General features: G+C 43.8%; 2 protein-coding genes across 8 annotated transcripts in view; one reads left to right on the top strand and one right to left on the bottom strand.

The window, feature by feature from the left end:
- glis2b (GLIS family zinc finger 2b) overlaps positions 1-14,815 on the bottom strand; it is a 457,410-nt gene that overhangs the window by 225,575 nt on the left and 217,020 nt on the right. Inside the window, exon 10 of one of the 2 annotated variants that reach the window (XM_078240530.1) lies at positions 7,963-7,972. The exons of the other annotated variant lie outside the window; for it this stretch is intronic. The gene's annotated coding sequence lies outside the window, so the exon portion shown is untranslated. Of the gene's footprint in view, positions 1-7,962; positions 7,973-14,815 lie in introns of those variants that run through there. 2 annotated transcript variants of the gene reach the window in all.
- capn15 (calpain 15) overlaps positions 1-14,815 on the top strand; it is a 266,791-nt gene that overhangs the window by 115,737 nt on the left and 136,239 nt on the right. Inside the window, exon 1 of one of the 6 annotated variants that reach the window (XM_078240523.1) lies at positions 1,251-1,288. The exons of the other annotated variants lie outside the window; for them this stretch is intronic. The gene's annotated coding sequence lies outside the window, so the exon portion shown is untranslated. Of the gene's footprint in view, positions 1-1,250; positions 1,289-14,815 lie in introns of those variants that run through there. 6 annotated transcript variants of the gene reach the window in all.

The raw sequence follows: 14,815 nt of genomic DNA, 5'->3' as shown, positions 1-14,815 counted from the left end.
AAGGGGAAACATACCAATCCTGCTACAAGTGAAAATGTTAATCTGCTGCCACTGCTTTTCATCTTGTATCTTAGCAACGAAGTTGCTTGCCTGAATCATGCCCCCATGCTGGATCAATAGGGCTCGTCGGCATGCAATTAAACTATTGTATTTCACAATAATATATAAGTGATTTGATTTATTATTGTCACATGTATTAGTACACAGTGAAAAGAATAGTTTCTTGTGTGATATACAGACAAAGCATACAGTACATAGGGAAGGAAAGGAGAGGGTGCAGAATGTAGTGTTACAGTCATAGCTAGGATGTAGAGAAAGATCAACTTAATGCGAAGTAGATCCATTCAAAAGTCTGATGGCAGCAGGGAAGAAGCTGTTCTTGAGTCGGTTGGTACATGTCCTCAGACTTTTGTATCTTTTTCCTGATGGGAGAAGGTGGAAGAGAGTATGTCGCGAGGTCCTCGATAATGCTGGCTGCTTTTCTGAGTCAGCGTGAAGCGTAGATAGTGTCAATGGATGAGAGGTTGATTTGAGTGATTGACTGAGCTTCATTCACAACCCTTTGTAGTTCTTTGCGGTCTTGGACAGAGCAGGAGCCATACCAAGCTGTGATACAACCGGAAAGAATGTTTTCTATGGTGCATCTGTAGAAGTTGGAGAGAGTTGTAGTGGACATGCCAAATTTCCTTAGTCTCCTGAGAAAGTAGAGGTGTTGGTGGACTTTCTTAACTATAGCGTCAGCATGGAGCGACCAGGACAGGTTGTTGGTGATCTGGACACATAGGAACTTGAAGCTTTCGCCCATTTGTACTTAGTCCCCACTGGTGTAGGTAGGGGCATGTCCTCCACTATGCTTCCTGTAGTCGATGACTATCTCCTTTGTTTTGTTGACATTGAGGGAGAGATTATTGTTGTCACACCAGTTCACCAATTCTCTGTCTTTTTCCTCGTCATTGTTTGAGATCCGGCCCACAACGGTGGTGTCATCAGTAAACTTGAAAATCGAGTTAGAGAGGAATTTGGCCATACAGGCAGAGATGTATAAGGAGTATGGTAAAGGACTGAGGACACAGCCTTGCGGAACACCGGTGTTGAGGATGATTGTGGAGGAGGTGTTGTTGTTGCCTATCCTTACAGTGGGTTAGGAAGTCTAGGGTCCAGTTGCAGAGTGAGGAGCCAAGCCCCAGGTCGGCGAGAGTACGTTCTCCATCCCGGAAGCCTTGGACGAATCTATATTCGAGGTCGCCATTGCTGATGTCAGAGCAGCCTTCTCAAAAACCAATCTCAGGTCTGGAGATGAGTCTCATAAGAATAATGGTGTTAAAGGCTAAGCTGCAGTCTATGAATAGGAGTCTGACATAGGTATCTTTATTATCTAAGTGTTCCAAGTTTGAGTGTAGGACAGGGTCTGCTGTGGACCTGTTGCTGTGATAGGCGAATTATGGTGGATCCAGGCAGTCTGGGAAGCAGAAATTGATTTGTGCCATTCTTTTTGAAGCATTTCATAATGATGGATGTCAGAGCGACCGGTTGATAGTCATTAAGGCGCGCTGCCTGGCTTTTCTTTGGTGCGGGGGTGATGGTCATCTTCTTGAAGCAGGTAGGGACCTCAGATTGGCGTAAAGAGAGGTTGAAGATGTCTGCGAATACCCCTGCCAGCTGATCCATGCAGGACCTGAGTGCTCATCTGGGTACCCTTTCCGAGCCAGTTGCTTTCCGTGGGTTGACTTTTGAGAAGGCTGCTCTGACATCGACAATGGTGACCTCTGATACAGGTTTGTCCGAGGCTTCCGGAATGGAGGGCATGCTCTCGCTGACCTCTTGCTCGAAACAGACGTAGAATGCATTGAGCTCATCAGAAACGGGTGCGTTGGAGCCAGCGATTTTACCTGCCTTCATCTTGTAGTCTGTTATGTCTTGCAGACCTTGCCATAGTCGGCGGGGGTCTGTGTGGCTAGCCTGTGATTCTAGCACGGTCCGGTACTGTCTTTTGTCATCTTTGATGGAATTCTGTAGACCATATCTGGCTTTCTTGTATAGGTCAGGGTCGCCTGACTTGAACGCCTCAGACCTGGACTTCAGCAAGCAGTGGATACCCCTGTTCATCCATGGATTCTGGTTGGGAAACCCGCAGATTTGCTTCTTTGGCACACAGTCTTATACACACTAATGAAGTCAGTTACTGTACTAGCATACTCGTTCAGGCTGGTCACAGAGTTTTTAAATACTGACCAGTCTACTGACCCAAAGCAGTCCCGTAGGATAGGAGATCATCTTCAGACTAACATTGCACGACTTTCTTTTGATGGATTCTCCTATTTCAATTCAGTGATGTGCATCAAGTGGTGACATGCACTTCACTGGGGACTACGAGGTTGGTTTGCCTGCCTTGCATCGTAATTTAACTGTTGTCCAGTCCAATTATAATTTTCTTTCGCCGGTTAAATGAGGCAATCTTTTCTTAACGAATGAAACTGGGACACCTAAGTTTAAGTTTATTTATTAGTATCACAAGTAGGCTTACATTAACGCTGCAATGAAGTTCCTCCCAGACTGCGGAAGGAAACTTGAGCACCCAGAAGGAAGCCACGCAGACACTGGGAGAACGTGCAAACTCCACATAGACCCAAGGCGGGAATCGAACCCGGGTCCCTGGTGCTGTGAGGCAGCAGTGCTAACCGCTGTGCATGACATGACCTGTGACACTTGCAGCCTTTTTGTTAGTGAACCTGTTATTGTTTTGCGAGGAATGTACAGCACTGAAACAGTCCATTTGGCCCAACAGGTCTATGTCGATATCTTTGTGTCTCGCAAGCCTCCTGTCATCCTTCTTCTCCTTTTCAACTTTTCCTTTTATTTCTTTATTGCTCTTATGTTAACTAGTCTCCCTTTAAATTCATCAAATCTATTTGTCTCAACCCTCCATGCAGTAGCAAGATCCACATTCTCACCACTCTGAGTAAGACTTTAATGGGTTTCTCTCTTTTCCTTTGCATGTATAGACATCTCTCTTCAATTGCTCTGTGATTTCTCCAGACATTGAATTCCCTTTGTAGGTTTCAAATTGCGTGTTTTTCTTTTTTTAAATCTGTACAAGGTTTCAGTTGAAATATAACCACCGTCATTCTGCTCGAGGCACTAACTGGCTCAAATTGATTTCTTTTTATGTTGGCACAATGATGTTAAAATAAAATTTTGAATCTTTGAATGGGACAGGCTTCACTGGCTCAGCTGGTCAGGCAGTGAGTCACTGACGCATTCTGACTGGGAGCAGTCATGTGCCTCTGCTGAGTTAGCTGATCCCTAATACGAGTAATGGGAAGAGCAATACAACAAACCTCAGTGGTCCTGGTTAGGGAGGGAGACATGAGGAAGTGTTTACATCTGGATCACCTTGCAGTAAACTGTACTGGGGATGTATAGGTGTTTGATGAGAACAGATGTGAGGCCCCTTGCGGTCAAATAGCTGGCCACCACTCTGGTTTAGTGACAGGAAATAAATTTATGCTGATATTTTTTGCAGATGTCTACACATGGATGTCATTTTAAAGAGTCATGCCTATAATTCAGGCAGATATGGCAGTCATTTTGCACCTGACAAGATACCATAAAAGACCAACTAACCTTGTTAATATTGATTAAGGAAAGAATGCCGCTTCTGAATGGTAGACCATATAGTGCATTACTTCCCAGAGCAAATAGGCTCCCTGGAAATTAATTGGGGACACTTCCTTCAGCTATTTGGTTTCAGAAGTTTAAAATCAAAATGAATAAATTACTAGGAGGTAACACAGGACATAGAATGATGAACTGAGTACTGCATAATGCCACTTCAAGCCATTTTCAATCAGAATGTTGAATAAATGAATTCCTTAATGGTTGAAAATGACAATTAATGATGCTTAAAATTAAATATGTGTATGTATGAGTTGTTTGTTTCTTTTTCTAGTGATTTTTGGTTAGGCTATGCTAGGTTAGCAGGTGTGGTTTTACCTTCCAGAGCTTGCTGCAGTGATCTAATGAATTTATTAGTAACCTCCAGCATAAGAAATGAAATTGTTTTTGCTGAGCGCCATCAGCAACACTTCTGTCACCAAGCTTCTGAAGCAGAAGATGAGTTCCTTTTGGAAGGTGCGCTGTCAGCAGGCGCTGTAATTACTGAACTGAACATCCTGTAACCTCACACTGCCCTCTGTCTTCTATGTGCAAGGAGATTTTATCATTCTTCAGAAAATTGGAGTGCTTTTAATAATTTAAAGACTCTCCCCTCTTGCTTTCTTTCTCTCCTGCTGCCCTTGTTCTTTGTGGTAGAGGTTGCAGGTTTGCAAGGTGCTGTTGAAAGATCCATGGCGAGTTGCTGCAACATATCTTGTAGATAGTACACATTGCAGCCACGGTGCGCAAGTGGTGGAGAGGGTAGATGTTTAAGATGGGCTTGTGATTAAATAGACTGCTTTGCCCTGGATAATGTGGAACTTTAGCCGACCAAGCAAGTAGAGAAAATTCCATCACACTCGTCTTGTGAGTTATAGAGAGGTTTTGGGGATTTTGAGGTGGCCTGCTTGTTTCTGACCTCCTGTAGTCACCAAAGCATCAATGTGAGTGGAGGAGCATTTTTCAGAGACCATGTATTATTCTGGCTTTCAGGTGGAGGTTTTCACCTCTTAATTATGGCTCAGCTAACACACAGACTCACGGAGACAAGTATTCTGGTAACAGACATTCCTTTATTTTCCAAGCTTGGTTCAGCATACGAAGGAGAGAGATTTGGGACAGTTCCAAATATTACAATTATACAATTTTCAAAAGCCATTTGCCCACCCCTTGCTCACCCCAGCTGGGTATGAGCCAATGTAGTAGATGTATTAGTGTAGATTATTTACCTTGGCCAATAACATTTACCCTCTGACAGAATGGGACTACGTGAGTTTGTGGACTTTGAAAGTATTTCTCACAAGTCATCTAATTCTCTCTCTAGATCTTATTTAGTGTAATGTATGTCCTATTCATTAGAACTGTCTGGAATCTCTGGTATGCCCTTGGTTAGTGAATAACATTCATTAGGACTGTTTAGAGACACTGATGAGTTGCTCTTTCCTTTGCTTAGTAGCTACATTGTTCCGAGGAATGTGGTCCTTTTTACTTGATTATGTCCCATCACGCCTTAGAGCATTGTGCCATTGACCAAGGTATATGCTTTCAATACAATGTTTTTTTAAAATACATGTCCAAATTCTCTAACAGTGGTTATATGTGCCCCTATGCAAACAGTATTTTTTTAAGCACTTTGTACTTCCCTATTCTTTATTCACTCTGATCTAATCTACCTTGATCTGTTAGTCTTTTAATCCCAAATTATTCTAAATTCCCACAGTGAATTCCTTGTCAGTGGTGATCTCCCAGAATACTGATGGTCACATTCAGCTATGGTAATGTCTCTGTGAGGGTTGACTCTCTTTTGGGAGATGGTTATTGTCTAGCATTTGTGTACTGCAAATGCTACTTCTTACTTATTAGTCCTCACCTGGAGATTATGCAGATCTTATTAAATGCGGCATGGTGTGTATTTTAACCTTGAGCACTAAAATCTCTCTCTTTGCTGAACACAAAATGCAGTTATTTTAATTTAGTGTGATGTGCTTCTTTCTTTGATCACCTCAAGTTGATTCAAATATCCTTTTTTTCCTATAATATACTGATCAACTTAGTGACAACTTTACGCCAGTGCTTCCAGATGCGCAGGTTCAATAACTGCTGAGTACCAACATCATATTCCTCCTAATCCATTGCGATTCCTTAATCTCCTGTAATTTAGATACTGATGGATTGTCCTTCTAATATATCAAAAATATCATCCAGCCTTTTATGAATGCACTTTAGGAATTCCTTAAGGTCTTGAGCACGATAATTGGTGATGTTGTCGCTTATCCTTCATTAGATATCATTAGCTGAGAAATTGTGAATGGAGCTGAACACTCAGTCATCAAGCGAACAGCCACCATTCTGACCTTATGATGGAGAGAATGTCACTGATGAAGCAGCTAAAGACATTTGGCCAATTTGCTGCCTCACTCCACCCCCTTTCTGTTGAAACCCAACCCTGATCCATGTCTTTGTCACCATTAGGCTTGACTAACCCTATCTTCCACCCTACATAAACCTGTACTCATCCAAAACTCTGCTGTCCATATACCAAATACACACCAGCCCCTTCCACATCACACCTGTGCTTGCTGACCTACATTGGCTGTTCGACTGGCAACCACTCAATTTAAAAATTTCTATCTTTTTTTTTTGTTCAAATTTCTCTGTGGCCTCGCCTATTTCTGTAACCTCCTCCAGCACTACAAGCGTGCAAAATCTCTACACTCTGATACTTTGCACATTTCCAGTTTGAACTATGTCTTCAGCTGCCATAGCCCTAAACTCTGGAATACTCTCCTCTTTGCTTCTGTGCTTCTTCTTATTCTTTAAGATATTTTTTCAAAACAACCTCTTTGCCAAGCTTTTGATTATTTGTTATGATATCTTTTTTTGTAGCTCCATAACACCCTGTGAGTGCCTTGGGATGTTTTGCTACATTAAAGGCACTATATAAATATATTGCTCCGTTGTGCTTGAGTTGAGATGAGATAATTGGCCTCTGATGATCGCAACCATCTTCCAGTGTTCTCCTGGTACTCATGGAGTCATTTTCTATAAGTCAGCATCACAAGGCTGCTGTCACTTTTTAAAATCCTTTTTTTTCTGTATTAACCATATTTAATGTTCTCATATGAGATTGAAATGGCGGAATTATCTGTAAACTTGAGAAAATCATGGTTAGTTATGCCATTAAAATGTTGGGTTAATTGAAAGATCCAGATGAAAAACATCTGAGAATTTTCATGGAAATAAGAGTGTGAATTTTGCAAAGCTGGCAGAATCCTGGAGTGATACGAGTACACTAGAAGGCTGTGAATGTAATTTTGATTTTTTTAAATTTTTATTGCTCAAGTGAAAGTCAGACGAATGAACAAGTAATTATAGGCCTGTTAACCTGACATCTATAATGGGAAAAGTAGTGGAGTCCATTACAGATAATTCGAGAATATCTACTGAGAGTAAGTGTGATAAATCCAAATGAGTGTACCTATGAAGGGCAGACTGTCATTGACAAATCATTTGGAATTGACTGAAGTTGTAACTGGACCAAGGGAAAGCTGTGCCTTTGATGAGGTCTCTTTCATGAGAATTCTATCATCAGTGTTGATAATGGGATCCAAAATAGTGGAAGTAGCTGGCAATGAGGCACAGTTGTGGTTAGCAGTTTGGCATGTGGCAACACTCCTCAAGGTTTGAACATGGGGCATCTTTAACATGGAAAGAGCTGAGGAAAGAGCCAAGTCTTTTGAAAGATTTGAGTAGTACAGAATCTTATGTGAATTAGTGAAACCTAATCTCATTGATAAATTAAGGTGTCTATTTAGTTCTTTTCACAACCTCTGAATGTTCAAAAGTGCATACTGTCAATGAAGTACTTTTGAAATGTGCCACAGCAAGGCGTCGCAAACAGCAATGAGATAAGATAACCAAATCTGTTTGAATGCTGATGACCCAAGCTAGGAACCTAACACAGGTCTCTGGCGCTGTGAGGCAGCAGTTCTAACCACTGTGCCACTTCTATCCACACCCTCCTTAACAACTGAGATTCATCCAGTGATGGGGTTGCCATGCTGGTGTAGTAGACAGCGTTGTTTGTATCTTAAAGATCCTTAAAGCCTGAGACCATTGTTTGTATCTTAAAGACTTGATTAGCTGTGAGTATTCACATTCCAGCCATTATTCATGTAAATTGAGTTTGTGGCTTTATATGCCCTGTTTGTGAATAGAATTCCCACTCACCTGAAGAAGGGGCTTAAGGCTCCGAAAGCTTGTGTGGCTTTTGCTACCAAATAAACCTGTTGGACTTTAACCTGGTGTTGTTAAACTTCTTACTATAGTAGAGAGCAACATCCTTGGGTTATTGCGTGTTGTTATTTGAGTGGAATGAGCTTCAGCTGGCATCTGGTTCTTGCTACAAGTGATCGGGGGATATTGACTGCCAATGCTAAGAGGTGAGAGTGAGGAAAAAAAAGTTCCAATCACAAAAAAGGAGTGAAGGAAATGTTTAGAAGTGTGAACTCATTGAGAAGTGTCACTGCTTATTCAGTGAATTGAAATGTTTATTCATTATAATGGAAGCTGCAGAAACCAATGAACTTGTGGAGCTAGGTGTTGGCAGGTATGTATATATAGCATCTTTTTGAAGCTGTAACTCAATTGAGTACAGTTATGACATGATTGAACATCACAAAATCTAGATTCTTTTCATATAATTTATTGTTAAAAGAAATGTGACTTTCCACTGAGAAATCTGTGATTTATTTGTGGAGAAGACATTAGTGCTCAGTGAATTGAGTGGTTGATGAATCCCAAAAGAATTGCTCAAGTCTGAAGCCATGTTAAACCAGATCTAGTTTGCTCTTTGCAAGTGGGAATGAGGGAAAAAGAGACCCCCCCACCCCTGAGTGTTGTTTTCCCCATCGGCCCCCTCTGGAGGGCCACATAGTGCTGCTGAGAACTGAGGAAGGTGCTGGGTAAATCAAACTCTCTTTCTCGAGCTATGCACCAGCCTGGGACCATGCAGGTGGTCTTGTTTTCAGCTTGTCACAGTTGAGATGGATGCTGTCCCATTCTTCTCTGAAAGCTCTGATCTGTGCTGTGTGGCCAAGTGACTACATATCTGTGGCCAATGCACTGAGTCTTGGCAACCTTAGAAAGTATAGATGGCATTTAGGATCAGCCTCTTGTTATTCCCATTCAGTGTCTATTTGCTCGCTGTTTCCAGCAGGAGTTTGCTGGATAGTGGGAAAGATTAGTACATTGGTTGCTTTCTTCCCTCTCTTATGCCAACTCTCCAACCTAGAAATTGCGACATTTTGTATGAAAAAGACCACCATGGGAGATCATCCAATGATTTTATTGAATATGCTGAGATTCCACACGTCCCTTTTCATGCTTTCAACATTGAATACTGATTTAATAGTACTGATGCATTCAGGAACCCTGTGGGACTGACTTTGCGTACATAGGGCGATGTGTTACTAATGCTGAGTCAAACGTTGGATAGAGTCATTCTAAAATCTCTCTAACTGCCCCTCTCACTCTCTCTCTCTCTCTCTCTCTGCCTGCCCCTCTCTCTCTCTCTCTGCTGGCCCCCCTCACTCTCTCTCTCTCTCTCTGCCTGCCTCTCTCACCCTCTGTCTCTCTCTGCCTGTCTCTCTCTCTCTCTCTGCCTGCCCCTCTCTCACTCTCTCTCTCTCTCTCTCTCTCTCCCTGCCTGCCTCTCTCACTCTCTCTCTCTCTCTCTCTGCCTGCCCCTCTCATTCTCTCTCTCTCTCTGCCTGCCCCTCTCTCACACTCTCTCTCTCTCTCTCTCTCTGCCTGCCTCTCTCATTCTCTCTCTCTCTCTGCCTGCCCCCCCTCTCTCTCTCTCTCTCTCTGCCTGCCCCTCTCATTCTCCCTCTCTCTCTGCCTGCCCCTCTCTCTCTCTCTGTCTCTCTTCCCCTCTCACTCTCTCTCTCTGCCTGCCCCTCTCTCTCTCTCTCTGCCTGCCCCTCTCTCTCTCTCTCTCTCTGCCTGCCCCTCTCATTCTCTCTCTCTCTGCCTGCCCCTCTCATTCTCTCTCTCTCTGCCTGCCCCTCTCATTCTCTCTCTCTCTCTGCCTGCCCCTCTCTCTCTGCCCCTCTCACTCTCTCTCTCTGCCCCCCTTTCTCTCTCTCGCTCTGCCTGCCCCTCTCACTCGCTTTCTGTCTTTCTGCCCCCTCATTCTCTCTCTCTCTCTCTCTCTCTGCCTGCCCCTCTCATTCTCCCTCTCTCTCTGCCTGCCCCTCTCTCTCTCTCTGTCTCTCTTCCCCTCTCACTCTCTCTCTCTGCCTGCCCCTCTCTCTCTCTCTCTCTCTCTCTCTGCCTGCCCCTCTCATTCTCTCTCTCTCTGCCTGCCCCTCTCATTCTCTCTCTCTCTCTGCCTGCCCCTCTCTCTCTGCCCCTCTCACTCTCTCTCTCTGCCCCCCTTTCTCTCTCTCGCTCTGCCTGCCCCTCTCACTCTCTTTCTGTCTCTCTGCCCCCTCATTCCCTCTCACTCTCTCTCTCTCTCTCTGCCTGCCCCTCTCATTCTCTCTCTCTCTCTGTCTGCCCCTCTCATTCTATCTCTCTCTGCCTGCCCCTCTCACTCTCACTCTCTCTCTCTCTGCCCCTCTCATTCTCTCTCTCTCTCTCTGCCTGCCCCTCTCATTCTCTCTCTCTCTCTCTGCCTGCCCCTCTCACTCTCTCTCTCTCTGCCCCTCTCACTCTCTCTCTCTCTGTGCCCCTCTCACTCTCTCTCTCTGCCTGCCCCTCTCATTCTCTCTCTCTCTCTCTGCCTGCCCCTCTCATTCTCTCTCTCTCTCTCTCTCTCTCCCTCTCTGCCCCTCTCACTCACTCTCTCTGCCTGCCCCTCTCATTCTCTCTCTCTCTGCCTGCCCCTCTCATTCTCTCTCTCTGCCTGCCCCTCTCATTCTCTCTCTCTCTCTCTCTGCCTGCCCCTCTCATTCTCTCTCTCTCTGCCTGCCCCTCTCACTCTCTCTCTCTCTCTGCCTGCCCCTCTCATTCTCTCTCTCTCTGCCTGCCCCTCTCACTCTCTTTCTCTATCTGCCCCTCTCATTCTCTCTCTCTCTCACTCTCTCTCTCTCTGCCTGCCCCTCTCATTCTCTCTCTCTCTCTGCCTGCCCCTCTCATTCTCTCTCTCTCTCTCTCTGCCTGCCCCTCTCACTCTCTCTCTCTACCTGCCCCTCTCATTCTCTCTCTCTCTCTCTCTCTCTCTCTGCCCCTCTCATTCTCTCTCTCTCTCTCTGCCTGCCCCTCTCACTCTCTCTCTCTATCTGCCCCTCTCATTCTCTCTCTCTCTCACTCTCTCTCTCTCTGCCTGCCCCTCTCATTCTCTCTCTCTCTCTCTGCCTGCCCCTCTCATTCTCTCTCTCTCTCTCTGCCTGCCCCTCTCACTCTCTCTCTCTCTACCTGCCCCTCTCATTCTCTCTCTCTGTCTGCCCCTCTCATTCTCTCTCTCTCTCTGCCTGCCCCTCTCACTCTCTCTCTCTATCTGCCCCTCTCATTCTCTCTCTCTCTCACTCTCTCTCTCTCTGCCTGCCCCTCTCATTCTCTCTCTCTCTCTCTCTGCCTGCCCCTCTCATTCTCTCTCTCTGCCTGCCCCTCTCACTCTCTCTCTCTCTACCTGCCTCTCTCATTCTCTCTCTCTCTCTCTCTGTCTGCCCCTCTCACTCACTCTCTCTGCCTGCCCCTCTCACTCTCTCTCTCTCTGCCTGCCCCTCTCTCACTCTCTCTCTCTGTATGTGTGTGTGTGTGTGTGTCTTTATATTTGTCTCTTATCTCTCTCTGTCTCTCTATCTTTCTGTATCTCTGTCTGTCTCTCGCTTGAACGCACTTCTGGAGCACGAGGAACTTGGAACAAAAGCTGCTTTTATCAAATAACTGAAAACTGATTTGCCTTTATTGTGTTTTTTGTCACATGGGAACATATTAGAATAATGAGACTATCGAGCCAACCCCTACAAGAGACATTATCCATGTGTTTTGCCCTCTTCCAATGAAATGTCTCTGCACTAATCTATGGAATGTGAACTGAAAGCTTGAGGAAAGCCATACTGGAGGTAGCAAGTCTGTCCGAAAGGCTATCATACTGCAATGTTTCAGATAGTAGAAGCATCCTTGCTCCTTCCCATTGTTAGTGTACATAGAGATTTATCAATTTAAAAATACCACAGAATTTTCTATTCAATACACAACTTTGTTTCTTTCTTCATTTGTTGTACTTGCACCAATGTCACAGTCTGACTTCCCAGAGTCATGATAATCTGACAGTAAAATGTAATTAAACCAAATGTGCTGGAAATACTCAGAAGGTCTGGCAGCATCTGTGAAAAGAGAAACAGTAAATATTTGACGAAGAGTCATCTTCTACTCCAAACATTAGCTAGTTTTTTCTCCACAGGTGCTGCCTGACCTGCTGAGTATTTCCAGCACTTCCTGTTTTTAATTTGGACTTCCAGAATTTGCAGTATTTTGCTTTTATATTGGTAATTGTAGGCCAGTAACAAAGAGAAATGATAGTAAATTATCAAGCTTCTTAAGTAGGCAATCGAGTGACAGGATGCTGCATGGGTGTTGTTGCATTCTGCCTCTCGCCTTGTAATGTGAGCTCACGATTTTACAAATCAATAATTCTCTCTCACTGTGTGATTATCACCATTCTACTCCTTGTTACAGTAAACTGAAATAAACCCATTCATGTTTCTGTTCCATATGCATTTTTCTAGCAGTTTGGACTGCCACCTGGGAGGCAAAGCTTGTATGTGAAATTGGACATTCACAGAGTGTTCTGGCTCACCAACTGCTTGGCATAGCTGCTAATCGCTTGAAGCTTTGATATAGGATCCTGTTTATACCTCTTCTTTACTTTGAAGACCAAACTGGGATAAAGAAAGATCAAAAGTGTGCCATTCACAAATAAATCTTACTGCCTGTTGAGCAGTCCGCCTAAACAAACACATACAGAAAATGCTGGAAACTCTCAGCAGGTCAAGCAACATCTGTGGAGAGAAACAGAGTTAACATTTCAGGTCGAGGACCTTTCATCACAACTGGGAGAGGTTAGAAACTGAACAGCAAGTTTATCATCAAGTACAGCACCTGGGAAAGATGCTGCGGAGAAGACCTAAAGATTGACTGTACATGAGTGAAGAGCCAGAATGCTTAAATGGCAAAAGGGTTAATGGTGCAAGGCAAAAGGAGACAGCGATGGGCCAAGTAAATAAATAAAAGGTATGTCTAGAGAAGGTGTAAATGCAGAGGGAAAGGAAGCATGGAAAAATCAAGACAGGTGATTTTTACAGTAACTTCATTGAGGTGTTAGTGTAAGTCTACTTGTGACTAATAAATAAACTAAACTTAGAGGTGACTTAACTGCTCTGTGAAATTATGTAAGATTGTAGTGCCCAGGCATCTAATCTGTTGCATTTACCACCATGATTTGTCTCATTATTTCATCATTACAATTCCAGTTAAATGTCCCAGTGGCTGTTGGGGGGCGGGGGGTATAGTATAATCCCATCAGTGATTGCACCCTTCTTATTTTTGAGCTCTACCCATATTGCCTCAGTGGATGATCCCTCCAGTATGTCCTCTCTGAGTGTAGATGTGACATTCTCCATGACTAGTAATGCAACTCTTCCGCCTCTTTTACCTCCCTGTCTATCTTGTCTAAAACATCGAAACCCTGGAACATTGAGCCCCCTGCCACTCTAGTTTAAACTCTCCTGAGTAGCACTAGTGAACCTCCCTGCAAGGATATTGATTCCTCTCCAGTTTAGGTGCAATCCGTCCCTCTTGTACAGGTCACCCCTGCCCCAGAAGAGGTCCCAATGATCCAAGAACCTAAAACCCTGCCCCCTTTACCAGCTCCTTAGCCACGCATTAATCTGTCCTATCTTACTATTCCTTGCATCACTAGCACGTGGCACTGGTAGCAATCCCACGGTTACTACCTTTGAGGTCCTGCTTTTCAGCCTCTTCCCCAAAAGGTTCACTTTGCAGGATCTCATCCCTCTTTCTACCTTTGTCATTGGTACCAATGTGCACAACAACCTCTGGCTGCACACCTTTTTGTTCCTTTTATATGTATTTTATGAACTAACAGTGTCCAGTTTGTGTGATTTGCATCTGAGTTTGTTTTTCACTCTTAATTTTTCCATTTAACTTAATCACTCTGTGGCAAAGAAATTGTCTGGATTAACTTTAAATTTCCTTCATAATCTTGAAAAAGTTAACTTTGGAACCTTATCATGGGTGGATTTGATCTCTTGGTTGTTGCGGGTGGGGCGAAAGGGAGGGGGAATATTCTACCACTTGGCACTCCCAGCTTGAATTTAGAATACCATTTACTGCAAACAGTCACATATCTCACAATCATTGCACTATTGCCTATCTAGTCTTTACCGGTTCTTTGAAAGAGCTTTCTACCTACTCCCACTCCCCTGCCTTATCCCCCTAACCTTCCACATTATTTCTTTTTAGGTAACAATCGAGCGCCTTTTTGAAAGAGAGCCTGTGATGTTAAACTTAAAAAATCTAAATGAAGGTGCAGTCTATAAATAAGATTATTAATTATGCCCCATCCCCAAATGTAGGGATGAAGCTTGGGTGAAGAATAGGTGTGTAAATATGGTAATCTTATGCTAAGGATATTGGCTGCCTGTGGATACTGGTCATCAAAGAACTGCTCAACACTGCCAGTCTATGACATTGATTAAGCTTTATTAGCAGGCTTCTCAGCTATAGCTTCATCTGATCTTTGCTGGAGACTTTGAGCATTTCTTTTTATCTGAATAAATTGACTGTTTTTGGTAAGCTTGGCAAAGAAGTAAGCAGCACCTGTACAAGGCTCCTTTGGGTGAGTTCATAGAATCCAAAGGTTTTCTGCCTGTGCTGAGACTGGTTCACGATACCATTAATGAGGGATATTTATTGCAGTGTGTGGGTTCTGTAGCAGCCAAGATGTCTGTCATGCATTGAAAGGGCCATTTTAAAAAAAAAATCACACTTTAACTTAAAACGCTGATCTGTTTTTGTCAGCGCAATAATTTTAATTACAACCTAGTTTTAACAGCAGTCATTCTGTTCAGTGCTGTCTTTGAAGCCATGTGAATCCCTTCAAGAAGTGTTTCCCGGATGGCTTCGAGCT

This window comes from Mustelus asterias, chromosome 23 (genome assembly GCF_964213995.1).
Source record: "Mustelus asterias chromosome 23, sMusAst1.hap1.1, whole genome shotgun sequence".
Taxonomy (NCBI): Eukaryota; Metazoa; Chordata; class Chondrichthyes; order Carcharhiniformes; family Triakidae; genus Mustelus; species Mustelus asterias.
Note: the sequence above shows the minus strand (reverse complement) of the source record. Positions and strands in the feature narration are given on the sequence as shown.